Source organism: Bubalus kerabau, chromosome 21 (genome assembly GCF_029407905.1).
Source record: "Bubalus kerabau isolate K-KA32 ecotype Philippines breed swamp buffalo chromosome 21, PCC_UOA_SB_1v2, whole genome shotgun sequence".
Lineage (NCBI taxonomy): Eukaryota > Metazoa > Chordata > Mammalia > Artiodactyla > Bovidae > Bubalus > Bubalus kerabau.
Window position 1 is genome coordinate 7,680,910 of NC_073644.1, and position 7,151 is coordinate 7,688,060.

A 7,151-nucleotide genomic window follows, 5' to 3' on the forward strand; every position below is an offset into this window, starting at 1 on the left:
TAAAGGATTGATCCAGCTGGTCCAATATCTGGTAGTAAGAGTTCCAGAGAGAATAAACAGAAAATTGTACAGAAAAATTATCAGAATGATATAATAAATATTTCCAGAACCAAAGACCAGTCTCTAGAATGGTGTAACCCAATGAATGCCCAGCACAATGAATAAAAATCAAAGACCTATTGCAGGTTATATCATCATAAATTTCAGAACAATAAGGAAAGTTCTGAAAAAGACTTTTTGACAGGTCAAAGAATCTAAAAAAAGGGGGATATCAGACTTATGAATAGCAACCCTGGAATCTAGGAGAGGAAGAAGAATCACTTCAAAATTCCTATTTTCCACTTAGACCTTATTATTTAAATAGATTGCTGTTCAAGGGTGAGGGTAGAATGAAGAAATCTTGAGATGTAAAGAGCGTCAAGTCATTACTTATTTAGCACCATTTAAAAAAATTATTTATGTATTTATTTATCTGTTTGGGTATGTTGGGTCTTAGTTTCAGCTTGCAGAATATTTGTTGCCACATACATTGCAGCTCATGGGCTCAATAGTTGCCATGGCATGTGGGCTCTTAACTCTCCAACCAGGGATTGAACCCACTTCCCCTGCTTTGCAAGGTGGATTCTTAATTACTGGCCCACCAGGGAAGTCTCAGGAACCTTTCTCAGGAAACCACAGGAAGGCATATTTCAACAAAATGAGGAAGTGGGAACTGAGAAGGAGAAAAGACTTGGGTTCTAGGGAGCAGAAAATAGACCACAGAGGGACATGGACTCGCCAGTTAGAGCAAAGCAAACCCAGAGTCAACAGCAGCCACGTAGCGCGCCCTGGTGTGATGGGAGGAAGCGGAAACAGGAGAGTAAACGGGGCTGACGGATCTTCTGATGTATCTGATCGGATGGAAAAATGATATTGAGAGAGTTTTGCACAACTGCCAAAGGATGTAAAAAGATTTAGTAAATATTCAAAGAAAATGAAAAAAGAATCATAAATCTTTTGTAGGCAAAGCAAAAGATGGAATAAAAATGAAAATATAATTGTAATGCATATTGATTATAAATACTTACATATGTGTAATGTATAACTGTTAATACTAATGTGGGATTAATTCAAAATTAAATAAGATTATGTTGAAAGGTTAAAGAGCATGGTTGTTGTCACTGGTGTTTAATCATGTCTGATTCTCTGTGATCCCATGGACTGTAGCCCGCCAGGCTCCTCTGCCCACGGAATTTTTCAGGCAAAAATACTGGAGTGGGGTGCCATTTCCAGGGGATCTTCAAACCCAGGGATTGAACATTCATCTCTTGTGTCTCCTGCGTTGGCAGGTAGGTTCTTTACCACTAGAGCCATGTGGGAAGCCTCAAAGAGCAAGCAAGTGTGCTACAGTTCTCAACTCTGAAATGCTGGATTAATATTGAGTAACATTATTGAATCATAAGAAACATACTATATATATATATACATATATACATATATATATATGTATATATATATATATATATATATATAATTATCAGGAGAAGGAAAATGTTTTAAATGTTGAGTGAGGTTTCCTCTGCGGAAAGAAGGAAGTGGAAGATCAAGAGACAAGGAATATTGTTTTTGTCATAAACTTCTTAGAACTATCGACTGCTTAAAACCATCTGCAAATAGTACTTTAAATAAAATAAACGTTAGTAAAAAGTAAAGCTAAAAAACCAACCCAACATTTCTAAAACCTCAAGACACCAGAACAGATCTGGTCTCAGTGAACAATGGTCGAACTTCTGAAATCAGTACAGATGACTTCTGGCATCGGACCACATCGACCGACCATTGACCAGTGATGTTCAATAACAATGCATACAAATGAATCCTAAAAGATGAGCTCAGATCACCATCGCACCGCAGGAATCCTTTACTGTGGATTGCTTTTCGGTTTACGTTTAGCTACCAGATAGGTATGAAGGGGAGATAAATTTTGTTTGAGAGAAAAGGAAGTACGCATCTGGAGGAAAGGGTCACAGCCTTATTAGCCCCCTCATCGGCCAACCAGGTGCCCACGCGAACACAGACAACCCAGGGGCTTCAATGAAATGCAGAAAGGAGGGTCAAAAGGAATGTGAGAATAAGAAAAGTCTCCTGGATTCCAGTCTCCAATGATCACTGAAATGTATGAAAGATAACATAATTTAAAGCAAATTCTGCTTTCTAATTAAAGAATAATCTTCATAGAATCTTGGTACATATTCTGTGACACAGCTATAACTGCTGGTTCAATTGATTTTTTTTTTCTCAGCAATAATATACTTCTCTTCTCTTCCTTGCTGAATGCAGACCTTTCAGAAAGTGTTGGCTTTTTATGACTTCAAATTAGAGTCTCTAATTTCCCCTATAAAACATGCGCAGAATATATATGGGCAAGTATCTTTTACCTTCGCCATCAAGTGTTCCACGTTTCTGGAAGGCAGGGGCTCTAAACAGGAGGGGATCGATAGACAGCCTATATTTATCCCCTCTACCTGGAGCGCCGATGGCTCTTGTGATGTGAGTAACTCCTGGGTACCAGACACCAGAACAATCCTGCCATCTGTTTATGTGCAGGTCACCAGCCAACAGATGGGAAACCTGGGTGAGTTTGCTTTTCTATTTTGAGATTTACTGAGGACAGGGGAATTTGTTCTCTCCGTTTTTCTCTCTCTTGCTCGTCTAATACTGGAAAAGCACTTTCGTTTTTGGATAGTGTTGAAGTTCTAGACAACACTTGCTCTATAATTGATATCAAGAGTTTTCTGTTTGCACAGACTGCTGTTATCGGAAGGCTGTAAGGGTTTGTTCAGGTGTTTAAGTTTGGCAGGAGACAGTAGTATATGCAGCTGTCTGCCCTTGCCTTCAGAAGGTCAGAGCAGAGAGCTGTGGTCCAGTCAGAACCCAGGACACAGCCTCTGGAGGGGGCTTCCGTGAGAGGAGCGGCAGGACTGTGCCCCGCTCCCTCTGTTCTACTGGGTTGGCCCTCCTCTCAAAAGAGAATCGACTCACTAAATTTAAATGGTACCTTTTCCACAATCTATTTAGTCTGAAGTTCTCAGCTTCACCTCCCTGGAGGAGGAAATGGCAACTGCCTCCAGGATTTTGCTGGGAAATCCCATGGACAGAGGACCCTGGCGAGCTACAGTCTGTGAGGTCACAGAGTGCGTGAGCCCAGGTGTCTCAGCTTCACTGGCGAGGAACAGAGAGTGAAAACTTGATGTCCTGCGGCCCCTCCTCCCCTGAGCCTGACAGTGGAGAGTCCCGTCCTGTACATGACCCTAGGCACACCCGAGGTGTTTGTCTGTGTCCTCAGGAAACCTGTCCTCAGCTTCATGCTCAGCTCCACGGAGGAATCCCCTCCCTGTCACCTGCAGGTCCATCGCTCTTGTGAGGTGAACAATTCTGTCTTGTATTGTGGTTGTTGTGGAGGACGGTCTGGTTTGAGTCCCTCAAATACTGAGCAGGTTATTTTGTGGCTCTTTCACCTCCCATGAACTATGGCCAGGGAAGTCTAAGTTCCTAACACCCCACAAAACCACGTGACCATCAAGTTATCCAGTCTTGACAGTTTGGGTTGCAACAGGTACTTCTGCTACCAGTGATGCCAGAGGAACTGTAGCTTTACAGGAACATTAGGTGAGGGGGGCCCCGGCCACCCAATGGGTCTAATGCATGGTTGTTGCTTCAATCCAGCCAGCTATGTCTGTCAGCCTTAGTGCCACGGCTGCCATCTTTCCTGAGGGCACCTCCAGGGGTGTCTTCGCTGATCCTCCCAAGCTACAATATTTCCAAGAGGGGGCTTTCCCTTCCTTCTGTATCACATTTATTCAAGGCATGTCCCAAGCGGCATTTCTTAGCCCCACAAGTCAGCTCATTCCTTCAAACCTAGACACACCCTGCTAGAATGAACAGGTGGGGTGAATTTGGTGTTATGGTACCCAGAATGAACATTTCCCCTTCACGGTCAAGTCTTCCTGACTCACAGTAAATCTGTTTGAGGGACCCTACTGCAGCCATGAAATTAAAAGACGCTTACTCCTTGGAAGGAAAGTTATGTCCAACCTAGATAGCATACTCAAAAGCAGAGACATTACTTTGCCAACAAAGTTTCGTCTAGTCAAGGCTATGGTTTTTCCTGTGGTCATGTATGGATGTGAGAGTTGGACTGTGAAGAAGGCTGAGTGCCAAAGAATTGATGCTTTTGAACTGTGGTGTTGGAGAAGACTCTTGAGGGTCCCTTGGACTGCAAGGAGATCCAACCAGTCCATTCTGAAGGAGATCAGCCCTGGGATTTCTTTGGAAGGAATGATGCTAAAGCTGAAACTCCAGTACTTTGGCCACCTCTTGCTAAGAGTTGACTCACTGGAAAAGACTCTGATGCTGGGAGGGATTGGGGGCAGGAGGAGAAGGGGACGCCAGAGGATGAGATGGCTGGATGGCATCACTGACTTGATGGACGTGAGTCTGAGTGAACTCCGGGAGTTGGTGATGGACAGGGAGGCCTGGCGTGCTGCGATTCATGGGGTCGCAAAGAGTCGGACAGGACTGAGCGACTGAATTGAACTGAACTGAACATACCTCTGCAATCTGGCTTTGGTTGTTCCCAGCTTCTCACATCTGACAGTCACGCCACTGTTGGTCTAAGCTCCAAACCCCAGTGATGAAATTCCACAACCTGAGTGTCCAGCTCCAAATGAGTAAGATGTATATTCTAAGGAGATATATATATATATATATATATATATATATATATCTGTGTAATTGCTAAATCATGTCCGACTCTTTGTGACCTCATGGGTTGTAGCCTGCCAGGCTCCCCTGTCCATGGGATTCTCTAGGCAAGAATACCGGAGTGGGTTGCCATTTCCTCCTCCTATATGTATATGCAAGTCTACTGCTAGAAACACCCAGATACTCTGGCAAATAGATTGTGGAGGAAGGCATGATGTCTAACTTCTTTCACAGAAAAGAGAGGAGGATAATTCTGGCCCCATCTTGTTAAGAAACAGGAGTTCCAAAACTAATTCTGGTGCCAACTGTGAATGTAATAAAATGATCACCTTGAGACATTAACATTGGCATAGCTGTTTATAGTTTATCAAGCTATAGAGAAACCGTAACTTTTCTTTCTAAATTCAGACTTTTAAAATTCCCCCCGAAGTCTAATAGCATCATTTCTGTTGCTTTATAATAAAAATCCTTTTACTTAACTCCTTATTGGCACCTCAATATAAATTCCATTCTTATTCTGGTATTATTGTTGTGTTAAATCAGATCCAGAGTATTCTCAGGGTAGGCATGCATTGATTAATAATCAACATAGTTGTTTCTTGTAGGTTCACAAAAAGCCTTGCAACATTCTCACTAAATTGAGGTAGTCAAGTCTAGGGATTGGAGGCTGATGCCCAAGGCACTCTCAGATAGGCTCCTCTGAATATATTGTCAGTGATGTGTGGGTTGTCTCTGGGAATAAAGCTGGTGTTATCAGTTTAACATGTTTGAGATTGTTCCATGATTTTCAAATGTGCCCAAAGAGTAAAAGCCTTGCCCTGTTAAAAACCTAACTCACTACTTCTTTTTTCCATTCCCCCATTTAACTATGGATGTAGAATCGCTGACTTTTAAAGATCAACCTCTGCGTGGAAATGCATTTGTAATGACTATAATTTCTTGCTCTGGACTTTGAGTTCCCTGGGATCTGAAAGTAGCATTTGCTGAAGGTTAATGCAGGAAGTAGGATTCCATATTTTGAATGCTGTAAGATACAGTCTACAGTGATAAAAATGGGTCTGCTTTATACAATTTAAATGAATTTCGATCTTAGTGCTTCTTGACTGAAAATGAAAAAAATTGCCTCTGTGAGAGTCTAGAAACGTATTTGTCATCATGAACCAGTGGTCAAGCCTATCCTGGGATTTATATGGAAATTGCCTTGAGCCAATTCCTGGGGAATTAGGGAATAGCCCTCTGACTATGATGCATAGTTTAATATGAGGCCATTTCTTGGGCCTCTAGCAAGCAATGGATGCTAAAGAAACACGGTAAAAATTCAATGAAGCCAGTGTTACAACCTGGCGCTTCCAGAGAGAACTCCATCACAGTTCACAGGCTTGGGAAGGAGCTCAAACGCCCAAGGGCCTGCTTTCTCTCTCGATAGCTGTATAAACTTAGGCAATTTATTTAGCTTACTGGAGCTCAGTGTTACCACCTGTGAATAGCTTATCTTTATGCTTGTTTGTGATTTTTTTCCCAGAGACAGAATTTCTTAATTTTTATGGAGTAAAGCACTTCATGTTTTTTCTTGACATGAATGTCTGTTTTAGATTTTAATTTTTAAAAATTTATTTATTTTTAACCAGAGGATAATTGCTTGACAATATTGTGTTGGTTTCTGTCATATATCAAGCTGAATCAGCAATTCGTGTACATATGTCCCCTCCCTATGCAAATCAAAACTACAATGAGGTATCACCTCACACCAGTCAGAATGGCCATCATCAAAAAATCTACAAAGAATAAATGCTGGATAGGGTGTAGAGAAAAGGGAGCTCTATTGTTTTAGGTCTTATTTAAGAACTAAGAGGAGCCTGGTAGGCTACAGTTTATGGGGTCGCAAAGAGTCGGACACGACGGAGCGACTTCACTTTCACTTCACTTTCACTTTTCCTTCACATCTAACCACATCTGGTCATTTTTGATAGATGCTGGAGGTTTCACTTCAGAACAGAGGACTAAAAGACAGACTCAGACTAAACCTATCATCAAATCAATAAATACTGCTAGGATGGTTGCATCAGATCAGATCAGATCAGTCGCTCAGTTGTGTCTGACTCTTTGCGACCCCATGAATCACAGCATGCCAGGCTTCCCTGTCCATCACCAACTCCCGGAGTTCACTCAGACTCACGTCCATTGAGTCAGTGATGCCATCCAGCCATCTCATCCTCTGGCGTCCCCTTCTCCTCCTGCCCCCAATCCCTCCCAGCATCAGAGTCTTTTCCAGTGAGTCAACTCTTAGCATGAGGTGGCCAAAGTACTGGAGTTTCAGCTTTAGCATCATTCCTTCCAAAGAAATCCCAGGGCTGATCTCCTTCAGAATGGACTGGTTGGATCTCCTTGTAGTCCAAGGGACCCTCAAG